Source organism: Protopterus annectens, chromosome 2.part1 (genome assembly GCF_019279795.1).
Source record: "Protopterus annectens isolate FY-2018-M chromosome 2.part1, PAN1.0, whole genome shotgun sequence".
NCBI classification, from domain to species: domain Eukaryota; kingdom Metazoa; phylum Chordata; order Ceratodontiformes; family Protopteridae; genus Protopterus; species Protopterus annectens.
This window is the reverse complement of record NC_056729.1, coordinates 1700800904-1700817340: the sequence shown is the minus strand read 5'-3', so window position 1 is coordinate 1700817340 and position 16437 is coordinate 1700800904. Positions and strand designations below refer to the sequence as shown.

The 16437-nt window shown below is 40.4% G+C and overlaps 1 protein-coding gene across 1 annotated transcript in view; it reads right to left on the bottom strand.

Moving 5' to 3' along the window:
• Window positions 1-16437, bottom strand: part of KIF1B (kinesin family member 1B) — a gene marked incomplete in the record, with an annotated part of 2363676 nt that overhangs the window by 1288929 nt on the left and 1058310 nt on the right.

The following is a 16437-nucleotide window of genomic DNA, read 5'->3' as shown; positions in this document are numbered from 1 at the left end:
TGTTAACAAAAAACTTGGAACCCTCTATAGAATTAAACCCTTCCTTACCCTTTCTGCAAGGAAAACTATTGCCCAGACCCACCTCATTTCCACCCTTTCTATGCCTCTGTTATATATACCAACCTATCTAAAAATAACCTCTCTAAACTCTCTACCTGTTATAATAGCACAGCTAGATTTGTCACATGCTCCCCCTTTAAAACTCACCACTGCAGAAACCTCAAACAACTCGAATGGCTAGAATTGCAAAACCACATACTCTGTCAACAACTACTCATCACTCAAAAGATCCTATACCACCCTAATAACACCCCTATCCTCACTAATCTAATTACACCACATAAAAATATAGCTACACTTCGCTCAGCTAATACACTTCCAGTTTCCTCTTTTAAATCTAACAACAAGGCTGGTGATTCACTTTTCTCAAACACTGCAGGTAAAACTGGAATCAGCTTCCCTCTGAATTATCAACCCTTGCTTCAACTTCCCTCTTTAAAAAACATCTTAAAGAGCATCTGAAAACTCATTGGCTTTGTCCATATACTAACACAGACTGATATCCTTTTCCCCTTCCTGCTCTATTCCTCTAACCTATGTCTCCAAAACTAATTACTCTTTTCTTCACAACATGACGATAAAATATAACTTCTTTCTTTAACTGAGTTGTGCTCATAGCTTCTAGTGTGTTTGATATATTGTTTAGTATAACTTTTACTAAAATTTTTTATAGTCTATAATTTTTAGTGTTCTGTTGAACAATGCTGTTTCTGTATTGTGCTTTTATCATGTCCTTGTATAGTTTTATTTTGTCACTGTTTATGCTTGGAGCTTTTCTCCCCGGGCCTCTACTGAAAATGGACATATATCCAGCTCGACTAGCCCGGTCAACAAATTTTAAAATAAAAAAAAAAAAACTGTGTCTTTATAAGTGCTTAACTTAAGAATAACATAATAAGTTGAAAATGCAGCTATAGAAGTTACACCAAAGCTTATTCTCACTGCTTTGTCAAGCTTCTCACTCTGTCATCTGAAAAGAACTATGAAGGAACCTCAGTCTCACCAATTTACTTGTCATTTTATTTTATGTGGAGGAGCCTTACGTCAAGCAATTGTGATTGTGACCTCATTCTTTTACTGACTGCTCAAAGCTGAAGGACATGAGAGGGTGTGGATACAGTTGGACTCTTCCTCGGGCACAGACCTCATTTTTACTACCACAGTCCCCTACAAGGCCTGCTGTGCTTACTATATGGCATAAGTCTACTGGTTAACATCCTAATCCCCTCTATCCTCATTTATAAGCAAGATCCTAAGATACTCACACTCGGAAGGCAATCTGCTCGTTTATGTGAGACAACTATGAAACTAATACACTTAAGCAGTAAAAATGAATGTAGAATGGAGAGCAGTCACTTATGAACAAAAGAATATATTTGCGAAATAACAAAGATGCAACCCTTGTGCCCTCCCTCAGATGAAATATTGCCAGCCTATGCCTTCACAATCTTTTGACGAAAATCATTAACATGAGTGACAAGAGGCATCCTTACTGAAGTCCCATTCCCTTCATGAATGTACTTGACTTAATGCTGATAATACAGGCATACCTCTCACTCTGCTATTACAGGCCCCAAACAGCACACAACAGCAGCCCCCAAGACCTCCACAATGGTGAACATTCTGAATTATAATTAATTGACAACCACATGCACTTCCTCTGAATCCCAGTATAGTATACCATTCCTGCAGCTTAGAAATCCATTGAAAAATGATGAAATCTGTGAAAACATTAAGGATATATCATCAAGCCATAACACAAGAATACATTTCAATCATAGGCCTGAACTACTTTCAGGACTTCTTCCTATTACTGAGGATCACTTTGCACCAACCATTTGAGTGGATGTTTTTCTTCTATTTAAGACTACTCTGCCAAAGTCTATGCATTCAATCTTTCAGTAGTGGGGATTAATTTAACTTCCGTCTTTGGCTGTTATCTCCTTACCCTGAATTTGAGCGCCATACAATTATGCAAACTTTAAAAGGAGCAAGCAAATAAACCTGCAAAGGATTAGCAGGGCTCATATCTGCTTGAGAGTGAAGCATCAGATCTGATATGACAGCTATTAGTGGTGGCTTGGAAAACAAGCAAGATAAAAGGGCCATCGCACTAACCAGATGAAAACCTAATGATCTAAAGAAAGACTATGATTAAGTTAAAAGAAGGTGAACAAAACAACTAGATTAAGTCATTGTTTTCCAAACAATTTACAGCTGCTCAGAAACTTGTTAAAATTCCAGAAAAAATATGTTCTTATTTTACTAATAGGTCTGTCTGCGAGTAAGGGTACAGAAAACAGGCAAGGGGAAACTGAAATTTACTATAGGAAATTAGTAGAGGAACAAAGGGACTGGGAGTAAATAACTCAGGAACAAATGTAACAGAGTGGGATGAGGCCAAGCAAAAGTTTAGGAGCTGGTGGAGTGCTAAGGGAAAGACCAGCTCTGGTAGAGTTTTAGCTTAAGAGTAGAACAGTTAAAAAAGGGATCATAAGCATGATGTTCAGAATACTGCATGAGAACTATACAAATCAATCAATCAGAGGAGGTTAGAAACAACTGGGAAGAGAGGATGGAAAGCTACTTTACAAATGAATAATTTAGAAGAAATGAACAAGGCTCCCAAGTCTAGAAAGTTTAGGATTTTCGTACGGAAGTGTGTTACATAGGTATTCTTATATGCTAAGCAGACTTCAGATTATTTTTCCTCAAGTAAATGGCAAATACTGGAGGTATAATGGGGAAGACAGATGTAATTAGGAACATGCTTTCTGGTAAAGTAACGTGTTGGCAGATTTGAAAAATACTCCCACAGAGTACTTGGATAGAAATGTCGGGGGACAAATGGTTGTAACTAGGGAAATTATTATTTTGAGCTGGGACATAGGATCTGAGTTGCCTAGACACAGTAATTTCTTACTAAGTTTTATGTTTCTGGCTGTTAAAACATCAACTGCTAGAAAATGGAAATCAAATGTCAATAAATAAAATAAATAAAAAAAATCTCTCTCCAACATCAAGGAAGTTTGGAATACTGTAAAGGAGATAAAAGAACTGAATATGTGATATTTTGAAACACAAAGGAACAAATTTCATATAACTGGAATTTGCAGAAACAATACACACAAAATAATCCTCAGGAGGAGTGAGGTTTAAGGGAAAGCAGGAATTGAGGAACTTGGAGTGAATTAAAATTGTTAAAATATACATAGTGTATGACCATAACAATGTAAAGTTGTTACAATTCATTTTCTTCTCCAATCATGTATATAAATGCTATGTTACAAATTAAAATGTGATGATTTTTTTTTTTTTGATTTAACAAAGATGTTATTAAAAAAAAACTAAATTTGTCTAAAATCTTCAAGCAATTGGCATGCAAGTGAAATGAGGGAGCAAATTCAACAGAACTTATTAAAATGTTCCAATCTGAGGATCTCAGATTCATATTTTAAATAACAGGAGATTTTTCTTTTCAACAGGAAAAACAGAATGGGAAGAAGGAACTTATGGCAAGTGCAGCATGCTAATTTCAATTTTATATGTGATATAAAAAAGTACTTATTTGTATAATAGGTGGCACATCAACTTGCCAACAACCACTAGTGATCACTTTCTTTATCATAAAGAAATAATGAAGATTCAACACCTATACCTCTAATATGCAACTATGTGCTTGCATGACTTATGGGAAATTTTAATTGCTGCGGGTAGATGTAAGGCTCACCTACCCACAGGAACCTATTCTAGGCCCATCAAGGATGGTTCTGCTCTTAAAATTATCGGTTAATCTATGAAAGGACCCTCCTTTATGGATCCTATAGTTTGACTGAATCCCACACTGTAACCACAAGAGAGGAAAGAGCTGCTGGTACAGTACAAGAACCAAGGTGAAGAAAGATGAACAACAAAGTACATTGCACCAAATAAGGACAGCTCCTGGAATAGAGACTTAGTTAATAATGCATAGTGAAAGCGTGCACTAAAGGCCAGCTACCTGTACACCAAATTACTGCCGTGAAGACATTAAAAAAACACTAGACAGAGGCACTCTTCTAGTGGAATGGGCTTTGACTAGATCATTTCTCCTGTCTAAAGGAAAACAATAATGAAGCTGGTAATCTGCTTGGAAAAATGTCTGTTTGGCAGCTGTATGGCCTTTCATCCTCAAAGCAATGCAGGAAAATATCTGATTTCTCTTTATGAGCTTAACCATTTCAGGTAACACCTGAGCTGAGCACGGATATCCAGTGTGTGAAGGACTCTTCTCTCCACCCTGGTTTCTGCTAGTTACAAATAAAACAGGAGGAGGTGAATGGACTGGTAAAAGGAAAAACGTGTAAACCACTTTCAGGAGGAGAAGCAGGTTAGTTCTAAGAGACACAAACCACTTTCAGGAGGAGAAGCAGGTTAGTTCTAAGAGACACCTATTCCCTATGGAAAAAAAAACATGATTTCCTGCATTACAGGATGCAGCTACAAGATCCTACTCATACAAATGACTGCCACCAGGATTAGAGTTTTCAAGAAATTACCACCACCATGCTAGTAAGATCAAACAGTGAAATAGCAAACTTATTTATCATGAAGTTCAAGTTCCATTGGGAAGGGTTACTTCAAGGCATGTGCACTACTCCTACAAAGAATCTGCTTGACCATTCAATCCTTGGAAGGAACCAAGGACCCCCTACCATAGAATAACCAAACCCAGAATCATTCAACTGTCTGAGACAGATTAGAGTCACCAGTGAATTGACTGAAGGGAGTGTTACTTGTTAGTGTTCTGCCCAACTTGAAAATGCTTCCATATGGAAGTACAGCCCTGCTGAGTGGATGTCTCAATAACCACTGACAACTAGATATGAGCTCTGACAGGACTTGAGGGTCTACATTGGTATTTATCTCCTATGGTGGAGTCATGTGTGACCTCAACTATGGGAGATATTCCTTGTCTAGGAAAGGAAGAGTTGCTTGCATAACCTTAGACCCAAGTACTGCAAACAATACTCTACAGCCGTAAGGGGTGAACACAGTTGACTTGATAATTCTTCCTCGAACTTTGTGACAAAGCTTGGAATAATCCAAAACAGCAGGAAGGCATACAGGAACATCCAGTGCCACATAAGGGAAAATGCATCCACTGCTATCCTCAATCTTTTCCAGATGAACTGAGCAGAATAGACTGATTAACAGGTTTGTCTCAAAACCACCTCAATCCCATAAGACCTGGATCAGAAATTACCACAATTTGCAGCTCCAGGAAAGTACAGGATGAGTGGCTCAAAGTTTCCCTAGTTAGTTTAGTTCTCCAAGCATGTAAACTGCTGAGTGTGATGATACTCTCTACGGCATTATGACAGGGAAGCACAGTATCCCAACACAGGGGGGGCACATTTTGTCTCAGTTCTTGTTTAGATATTACATGGCAGCCTAGTTGTCTGATGGGGTTAGGAAAGCCCCCACACAGCAGTTTTTTTCTCAAAGCTTCTCAAAGCCAAAAGAACTACTTGCAACTCCAACTAGTTAATACAGGAACCAGTTTACAGGGGGAACAGGGGGACCATGCCTTCTAAAACTTGTGGGAGCCAGTGTGACTTCCCACTTCACAAGATAAGTAACTTTCATTAGAATCTGTGACAGACTCAAATGCAGAAAGGGAAGGTCCCGAACAAGATTAGTGAGGAATGTTCATCACTCCAGAGCTTAGCAACAGAGATGTAATACAAGAAACCTTGGATGGCATTACTACGAGCAGGTCATCCAAATAATGAAAGGCATCAAGATCTTTCTGCAAGGCTTCCACCTCAACCCCCAGCACCTTGGTAAAGATTCTGGGCATTGAAAAAAGAAAAAGGCAAACATTTTTCACTGAAAGTGATACTGACCTGGAGTGAGACAGAAATCTACTATGGGTACCCCAATTGCTTACACCCAAAAGGCATCCATCAAATTACAGAACACTATCTAAGCACTATGTGGTAACACAGCAAAATGCAATAGAAGGGTCACCAGCTACAGCTTGACAAAGCAGATGGTGATGTTTGAACTCGATTATGTCAAGAATAGGATCTCCTACAGAACTGAAAAGAAGCCCCTCTGATCCTGCTCCGAGAAGTGTATGATCTCTACGTCTGCTTTCAGTAATAACGGCTGGAACAGTTTAAAGCTTCCAGCTGAAATAGACTGATCGGCCAGCAGATTTCCTTTTGAAGCATAACCCCTAAAGTCCAGAACATGACAAGAGCTCACCGTTTCCACAGAATAGCTTTACAAGTTGGGTTACACTATAATGTCTCCTTCCAACATGGAGTCTCAGAATGTTGTAAAGACTGCAGCAGTGTGATTGGTATAAGTTATCTTCCTGAGAGATGCAGCCTGTATAGAAAGCAGCCAGATTGTGATACTTAAATTATATCCTTTAGGAGGAGATTGAAAAGGCTTTTCATATTTGATTCCAGGTTGCTGGCTAGCCTTAAAAGGGCCCTTCGGGGCAGTTAGCCTAGTGCTGTCCTATAAACTTATGGGGTCACCAGCATTTAGAAAAGGAAGAAGAGTTGGAAGGAAGGAGATCATAGGCCCTCCACATTGGTGAGGACTTGTTTCATTTTAAGGAGATCAGTGATGAATCCTGCAGTCTGGCTGAAAAAGCACCTCTCCCTTGAGCTATGCATTCAAAGTACTGTTACAAAAACAGATCAAGTACAACAGTCTGCAAAAGTACATGTCTGAGACTGTGGCCCTTTTATACCACTGTACAGTCAAAGTTGCAACAAGCTAGATGGCAGTCCCTCTAAGAAACTGTCATGAAGATCTCTAAAAAAAATCCTTCCTCCACCCAGATTCAAGGAAGTCTAAATGCTCTTTGGAGACTAGTTCATCAAACAGGACTGGAACCTGGGCAGGTGAGACCCACAGTCAAAGGTTCTAAGCCTCAGTGCAGCAAAGAAGTACCATTTATTACCATATGTCCAAAGCTCTGGAATCCTTACCAGGTGATAGAGGGGCAAAGCATTGTGGTCTCTGAGACTGAAGCTGCACTAAAGAGACTACGAGGAGTCACTCAAATATGCTTAATAAGGGAACGCTACTAACAATTACTGGTGCTTACAAAGGTCATCCACCTTCTTATGGGCTACTGCAGCAGGGTATGGTATCTCCAGACTACTACTATAGTATCCGATATCTTAAAGGTCCTCAGGCAAGACTGGGAAAATTACTGCAGCTGTTAAACAAAAAAGCAGTGCAAGCTGCAGACATGATTTACAGTAACCTACAGGAAAGTAGGCAACTGCACACAGACCAGGCTAAATTAAATAAAATACTGATAGAGTATATTAACTGAAACAATAAAAAGCTGGGAAAATGGAAGAAGATAAGGTGATAAAACCGTAAAGCTCAGCGGTTGAAATGATGAAAAGGTTGGCTGAATATGAAACTGCACAAGAAGAAACAAGATTTTCTGCTGAACCCGGGAAGCTGGAAATAAATGAATGTATTACTTTTTTGAAAGCACAAATAAGCAACAAGACTGCTACTCCACAACAGGAATTGTTAACTGATAGGGCAAACTGTGTGTATGATTCAAACCTGGCTATGAGAAAACAACCTAAACATTTAATACCAACAGGAGGAGTTGATTCTGACAAAACTGTGGCAGAAGGACAAAATACCAAAAGTGTGAAACAGCAGTGTTTGTAGAGAATGACTACTCACTGTACACCAGGCAGAAGAGGAGTAAATTCATTCCAATAATGAGGGGAATGGTGAGAAGTAGGCATGAGATTCAAACTGCTGTACCTAGCTATTTCACAACATTTTTTCCCTGGAGGAACAAAATCAATTTCTGATGAAGTACATGCTAATGAAGAAATACAAAAGTTTGTCCAACAAAAAGTGAGATGTGAAACAGAAGGAGATTCTGCTTCTTGTTCTTCTGGTAATGAAGACAACAGAGAGACTGTGCCACTGAAACCTTTTCCAGTGTTTCAATGGAAAATGCTTGAGAGGGAGATAAAACGCACAGGAGCTGACTAGAAGAATCGAGAGCACACTGGAAATGAAGCAGGAACAGGGTTTGGGAGAAGGAGATGAACAGGAATAGAACATAAAATTCTGGAAATATTGGACTTTCTTTGACTTTCTTAAACTTGTAGGGGCCTCTAAATCATATGCTCTAGTTCATGTTAATGTTGAGAAAAATACTCAGGAGAGGAGAAGAACAGGGAGAGAGTTAACTGTAAGTAAAATACATTTTTTTCTTAATAATACTATTTAAATGGTGCACAATTTTTTGCAGGTTTCAAAGTAATTTTTTCAGTAATCTTTAAGTGTAATGGGGGATACTAATGTAAATAGGTGCAACTGTTTTTTTTTTCTTTTCTTTTTTTCTCCTTGAAATATAGCCACTGCAATGTAACAAAAATGATCTGGTTAAAGAGCATGACAAAAGAAAAAATGAGTGTGCTTTTTTTTCTAATACTTGCATAATGGGAATGACTGGTATAAGGCCATTAGCTTAATCTAGTAAGTTTTAAGAAAATGTTTTCTGAAGGCATTTGGACGGCGCAGTGGTGCAACGGTAGTGTTGCTGCCTCACAGCAAGAGGTTCTCTGTTTCGATTCTTGGCTGGGAGCCTTCTGTGTGGAGTCTGCATGTCTTCCGTGCATTCATGTGGATTTCATTGGCATGTATTTATATTCCACCTAAAACTGCTATAATGGAGCTTAAGAGACAAATAATCAGCTTTCAGCACGGAATATTACTTAGACTTTGATTTGTGAAAGTGAAGATGTGTAAGGGGCGCAGAAGGGAAAACATAACAAAGGAGGGTAGAAAGACATTTATGAAAATATTTGACATGGAAGAAGTGAATTCAGTAACAGGAGTTCAGTGTGAATTTACATATTATTCCCCAGGACACAAAAGCTGAGCTAGGCTAGACACAATTTAAATTTCACAGGAACATGTGCATTTAATTGAAGCTCTTGATATGCATCCAATACATATTTCAGATCATGTGTCAATAGTAACTAAAATAAAAACACATGGTAATGAAATAAAAATTAAACATTGGTGCTCCCTACCTATATTCTGAAAAGACAGGAATTTAAGGTATGGGTAGTGAAAACTAATAAGGAGCTTTTAGAGAATATAGAAATTTCTTCTGAAAATATAGCTAGGGAGTGGCATAAAATTAAAATGGAGTTTAAAAATAGGGTGGAAATAAAAGAAAGGGAGATGTAGTTAAATAGTAACAAGAAGAGGAGCAACTGCAAAATGCTAAACAGAAAATAAGGGATTACCTTGATAATATGCATGCGTTTAGAAAGACTGCTGTGAAGCAACTGCTTTTTGATAATAACTCTAGAGCACAAAACCTTTTAGCACAACGACTCGGGCAACAGAAAGTACAAAGGGCTGTCACCAGCTTAAGGAGTCTATAACAAGGAAGAATAAAGAGATCTGTAGAGGTATTTGAAGTATTTTGGAAATTCTATGAAGATCTGTATAAAGTAGAGAAATATGGAAATCAAGAAAAGGTAAAAATGGAAATGTTTACGGAAGAATTAAATATGCCAAGGTTAGAGGTAGATGAGGCTCAATTACTAAAAGTTAGGATAGGATGAGATGAGATAAAAAATGGTGATGTATAACCAATGTACAGGAAGTGTCCCAATGAATAGACGGCATTCCTGTGGAAGCATAGAAGAAAAGAGGTAGATAAATCTGAAAGGTTTTAACACTATTTTAAGATAGGACAAGAACCAACATCCTGGAAGAAAGTGGTGGTAGCTGTAATACTTAAGAGGGTAAAGATCCATTAGTTCCAGCTTCATACAGGCCTATTTCAATACAAAAAGCATGATTATAAAAGTATTTATGTCTACAATGGCTAAAACAATCGCAAGAATGATGCCAAAATTGATAGATACGGATTAATGTAGTTTTGTGGAGGGGAGGCAAACATTTGACGACATTAATAGAACACTGATGATCCAGACGGAAGCAGAAAGTAAGAAACTACCAGTGTTGTTGGCGGGTCTTGATGCAGAGTAAACATTTGACAGAGTAAGCTGGGACTTTATCAGCAGGGCATTGGAATCATTTGCATTCCCTTATAAAATTATAATGCTGATTAGGAGGATATATGACAGATCGGACGCAAAAATTTAAGTGGGTAGGTTTCTCTCTGATAATTTCTGCTTGAGCAGAGGAACCAGGCAGGGTTGTCCTTTTTATCTTTTGTTACTTGCATTAGATTTAGAACCACTGGCAAAGAAAATAAGGGACTCAAAATCAAGGGCATAATTAGTATGGTAGCCAAGAAAAGCTGGATCTGTTTGCAGATAATTGTTTTATACCTGATTAAAACCAGAAAAGGACATTACAGTGTTGTGGAGCATTTTAAGACCGTTTCAAATCTTTCTATAATACAAAATTAATAAAGTTAAAACAAAGGCAACAGTGGTAAATTATCCCAAACAAGAATTGGCAGAGCAATAGCCATATTTATTGGGCCATGAGAAAATGAAGTATTTAGGAGTAGGGATAAAAAATGATTCTGGTGTGGCAGCTAAGGATATGTGGGAAGAGACTAAACAAAAGATAATACAAAAACTGAGAAATCTGAAGCTCTGTTATACAATTATGGTTAACAAGATACAAGCACTTAAAATGTTTTTAGTCCCTTTAGTCTTCTACATAGGTCAGACATATTTTTATCAACTACAGGAGAAGTTGTGGATAATAATTAATAAAAAGCTGACGGACTTTACTTGGGAGGGGAAGAAGACAAGAGTCAAGGGGGATAAGCAGATTCTTCCAGTAGAACAGGGCAGATTGGGATTACCCAATTTGAATAAGTACTTCAGAGCTACACAGTTAAGACTCCTATACATAGCACAAGCATAAAACTATAATTCAAAGTGGAAAGGGATGATGTTGAAACAGGGGGTAAAGCTCAGGAAACAAGGAGAGACTGGGATTTTGGATGCAGGCCTTTAAGGAGAAAGTACAGTTGTGTATACCTACCATAAATGTAGATGTTCGAGTGTCTTCACTGTTGCAGTCATAACTGTAGGGGTGCTCCTGCCGGCAGGCAGCCCGAAGTCGGCCAGAATCCCAAAGTCTGGGTCCGGCGTCGGCTGTACAATCCAGTACCCTGACGTCAGTACGCACTGGTACATAGCCCTCAGCCGACGCCATCTTCTCCAGCCTTTCTTGCCCTAGATGTCAGAAGTCCCCAATAGATCATAAATGAATCCCACTAGGAAACACAAATACACCACAAAAGAGAGAAAAAGAGGGGATAGGAGGGAGGGAAACACCGACTGCAACAGTGAAGACACTCAAACATCTACATTTATGGTAGGTGTACACAACTGTACTATGTTCATCGTGTTTCACTGTTGCAGTCATAACTGTAGGGTGGAATCCTAAAGCAGTGAAAAAAGGGAGGAGGTTTAGACAGAAGAAGGGGCAGCAAGAAGACCCTGCAAAACAGCAGAGGCAAAGCCTGCCCTGGTCTTAGAATACAAAGGGAGATTGTAGTGCTTGGAAAAAGTATGCACAGAACTCCAAGTGGCAGCTTCCAAGATATCCTTGGTAGGAACTCCCCTGAGAAAAGCTGTAGAAGTAGCAGCTGCGCTAGTAGAATGACTTCTCACAGTACCTGTTAAGTGTTTCCCATGATGAGTGTAACAAAACCTTATTCCATAAGAAATCCATTTGGAAATAGTTTGTTTGGAAATAGCCTTTCCAAGAGAACTGGAGGCAAAAGAAACAAACAATTGGTTAGATTTTCTGAACTCTTTAGTCTTGTTCAAATAAAATCGTAACTGTCTGTGCACGTCCAAGGAATGCAAAATCCTTTCCCCTTTATTCTGAGGATTAGGAAAGAAGGTAGGAAGGTGAATTGTTTGATTCAAAGCCACTTTCGAAATCACCTTAGGCATGAAAGTAGGATTGGTCCTCAAGGATACTCTGTCCTGGTGGAAAATAAGGTATGGTTCCACAGCCATGAGAGCCTGCAACTCTGAGACCCTTCTGGCAGAAGTCAAAGCTAACAAAAGAACTGTCTTCCAAGATAAAAACTTAATATCTGACGATGCAGCAGGCTCAAAAGGAGGCAAAGTGAGTTTTTCTAACACATAATTAAGATCCCAAGCAGGAACAGGAGGGGTCCTGGGAGGCCTTAAATTCTTAGCCCCTCTCAAGAATTGTCTCACCAAAGGATGAGAAAAAACAGAGGGATCAGTATTGAAATGAGCAGAAATAGCAGAAGCATGAATCTTAATGGAAGAAAAGGAAAGTCCATTAGACAAAAGATCCGAGAGGTAAAGCAAAATAGAAGAGAGATCAGGTACCAGAGGGTCCAAGCCTCGGTCCTGCATCCAAATGCAAAATCTCTTCCATTTAGAGGCATAGGATTTCCTAGTGCTAGGCCGTCTAGCTTCCAAAAGAACATCCAAAACTTGTTTGGGAAGACTAGACGAAATCAAATTCCTTTGAAGAGCCAAGCTGTCAGGCAAAGGGTCGTGAGATTGGAATGTAGCAACTGACCCTGATGCTGGGACAGAAGAGAAGGGTTCAGAGGAAGAATCCAAGGAGGCTCCAAGAACAGGTGCTTTAAAGTTGGATACCAAAACTGTCGAGGCCAATTTGGAGCAATCAAGATGAGGAACTTGGGCTTGTCCTGTTTTATCTTTAGTAATACCCGAGGAAGTAGAGGAAGAGGAGGAAGGCATATCCCAAAGGTTTCTCCAGCTGAAGGACAGGGCATCCACTTTCCAAGCTGTTTTGTGGAATGACCTGGTGCAAAAGAGAGGCAGCTGATGATTGAGGTGGGATGCAAACAGATCTATCTGGGGGCATCCCCAAACTGCAGTAATCCTGTTGAATAAGTTTGTGTCTAGCATCCATTCGTGAGGATCTAAAATGTTCCTGCTCAGGCTGTCTACTAAGAGATTCTGTTCTCCTGGTATGAATTGGGCCTGGAGATGTAGATTCAAATTTAGAGCTGTGTCCCATAAAGCCATAGCTAGTCTGCAAAGGGGGTACGAATGAGAACCCCCCTGCTTGTTTATGTACCACATGACTGTGGTGTTGTCTGTGCAAATCAAAAGAGGTCCTGGATGCAAAAGGTTCTTGAAGGCTAGAAGAGCATTTTGAACTGCCAACATTTCCTTCAGATTGATGTGCCAGTGAAGATGATCCTTTGTCCAGGTTCCCTGCTGGCAATTGCCTAGAAAATGTGCTCCCCAAGCATAATCCAAGGCGTCCGTGGTCATGATTTGAGAAGGTTGAGGAAGACGGAAAGGCTTTCCTTCGTTTAAAGCACACACCCTGGACCACCAAAGGAATTCCTTCTGGAGGCAGGGGATCAGAGGAATCAGAGTGTCCTGATTGTGGTAATGCTGCGACCATACACTTTTCAGATACCATTGAAGCTTTCTCATATGAAGCCTTGCATTTGGAATCAACAGAATGCAGGAAGCCATGTAGCCCAGTGCCTGCAGGAATTTCCTTGCAGTGAGCTGAGGTAGAGTTGCCAAAGTCTTGAAAATTGAAGCCAGCTGTATTTGTTTTTCTGTAGTGAGGAAGGCCCTTTGTAAGGTTGTATTTAAGAGGGCTCCCAGAAATACCATTTGTTGAGAAGGGATCAAATGTGACTTTTTTGTGTTCACTGAAAATCCCAGTAGGAGGAGGAGACGTTGAACAAAATCCAGATTTTGAAGTAAAAGATCCTTGCTGTCTGCCTGAATAAGGCAGTCATCCAAATAGGGGTAAATCTGAATCCCCTGGAGTCTGCAATAAGCCACTACTGGTGCCAGGCACTTGGTAAAGACTCTGGGCGCAGTAGATAAACCAAAGGGCAGTACAGAGAATTGAAAGTGTCTCGAACCTGCCTTGAACCTGAGGAATTTCCTGCGTTCCTGCCTGATGGGAATGTGTAAATAAGCTTCCTTTAGGACCAATGTCACCATCCAGGCGTCCTGAGACAGCATTGGAATCAGCTGCTGCAGAGTAAGCATCTTGAATTTTGGAATTTCCAAAAAGGTGTTTAACAGAGAAAGGTCCAGAATAGGTCTCCATGAGCTTTGTTTTCTTGGAACCAGAAGCAGTCTTGAATAAAAACCTTTTCCCATCTCTGAGAGTGGAACAGGCTCTATGGCTCTCATGGCCAGAAGAGCATCCACTTGATTTAAGGCCTCTGACCATTGATGTTTTGGCAGATCTGGCCAACCGAAAGCCCTTGGCAAGGTATGAAAGTGGAATTTGTAGCCTTTTAAAATCGCGTCCAATACCCATTTGTCCTGGGTAATATGAGTCCAATTTCTGTAAAAAAGAGAAAGTTTTCCTCCAAGAGGGGCATCCAGGTAAAGAGGTCCTGTAGCCCAACCGAGAGAGTCATTGAGTTTGCTTTCTTTGAGATTGGGATCTGTCTTCTCCCCTTCTAGGTGAAGAAGCAGTCCATTGTCTCAATCTGTAGGAGGCCTGAGCTTGGCCACGACCTCTGGAGCATCTATATCTTCCCCTTTGAGGCCTGTCAGACGTGGGAAAGGACCAATTTTTGGAGGGCTAATTCCTGGAAAATCTAGGAGGCTGAATTTGCAAGAAATCTTTCACAGTTTGCATAGATTTTGCCTTTTCTTCCATCTTTTTAATAACCTCCTCAGCCTTAGATCCAAAAAGAACATCATGCTGAACAGGGGCATCTAATAATTTAGCCTTAACCTGTTCAGGTAAACTTTGTTCACGAAGCCAAGCATGTCTCCTGATAACAGTACCAGAGGCTGCAGCCCTGCAAGAAGCATCCAAAGCATCAAAACCACAATGCAAGCTATGTTTGTTCAGTTGTTCAGTTGCATGCAATACATCCTGTAGTTCCTTATCTTCTGCACATGCAGGAAGAGAGGCAAGCTTTTGCTTTAAAACAGGCAAAAGAAATTGCTGATACTTAACATATGAAACTGGCAATTTAAAGCCCTAACAGAAAGGGTAGCAGAAGTATATACCTTTTTGCCCCACCTGTCTAAGGCACGAGAATCCTTCTCAGAGGGAATAGGATTCTTAGAAGTAGCAACTTTAGCAGCCTTAGAACCCTGAGATATAGTTTCAGGATCTGCAGAAGGATTCTTAAACAAGAACAAATGAGACTCAGGAACCCTATAAAACCTATCAGGCTTAGAGGGAGCAGGAGGCATGGAATCAGGATTCAAATTAGCCTCGGAAAAAGCATCATCCACAATGTCAAGAACAGGAGGGATAGCCAAAGGCCTATGTTGAGGAAGAAGAAGGAATTCTCTAAGCCTCTTCTTGGAAGCAGAATAATCCTGACCTTCCCAATGAAAATGTTCCCTCATCTCATGTAAGGTTTCCCCAAAAGAAAAATCTTCAGGTGGAGAAGCAGAGGGCAAGGAGTCCTCAGCATCTGAATCCTCATAAGGAGGAAAAGAATATTCCTGATCAGAGGAAGAGACAGAAGATATAGAAGCCTGGTCAGAGGAATCCACAGGAACATCCTGTCGAGGCCCTTTCTCGGGGGGGGGGGTGAGAACCCCTAATCATAGAAAGCAAATCTTCAGCCATCTTTAACAATTGCTTCTGTGTCCTGGGAGTAGATTCAGAAGTAGCTTGAGCAGGAGCTTTGGACTTAACAGGAGTCTTTGTCTTTGCCTTTGAAATAGTGATGTGAGTAGGCCTGAATACCCCCTCAGAAGCCGGTACCTGCACAGCGGTTCCGGACCCATCAGAGGGAGCGACGTCCGAAGGTCCTGCAGCAAATAAAATAGAAGGCCTTGATGGCTCCCCATGGGAGTCCATATCGGCCATCGGTTCAGAAGTGGCGGACGACAGGGGCTGCAAAAGCGCCTCACTGACAACAGCCGAACCGGACGCCGGCTCCAGCTGCAACGAGTCCTGTTTGGACCTCGGAGGCCTGTCCTTGTCTTTGCGCTTCTTTTGAATTCCGGTAGTATCCGACGACATTCTGCCAAAGTAATTCAGAGCCCAGTTGTACCTGCGTTTGATAGTACGAGAATTAAACCTGGCACAGAACCGACAACAAGAAACGTCATGGTCAGGGCCTAAGCAAGTTAGACAGTAAGAGTGGAAATCTTTATGAGGTATTTGTTTCCCACACGTAATACAATTATTAACTTTTTCTGACATCGGAGGAACAAGAAAAGATTCTAACGGGGTACTTAGCTTTGAGAAGAGAAGTAAGAACTTCGGACCGACAACAACCAAAAACGCTGTTCGAAAATCGCCAACCAACGACTTGCGAGCTGCTTTCCACCGCACGGCAAGAAAGACTGGAGAAGATGGCATCGGCTGAGGGCTATGTACCAGTGCGTACTGACGTCAGGGTAC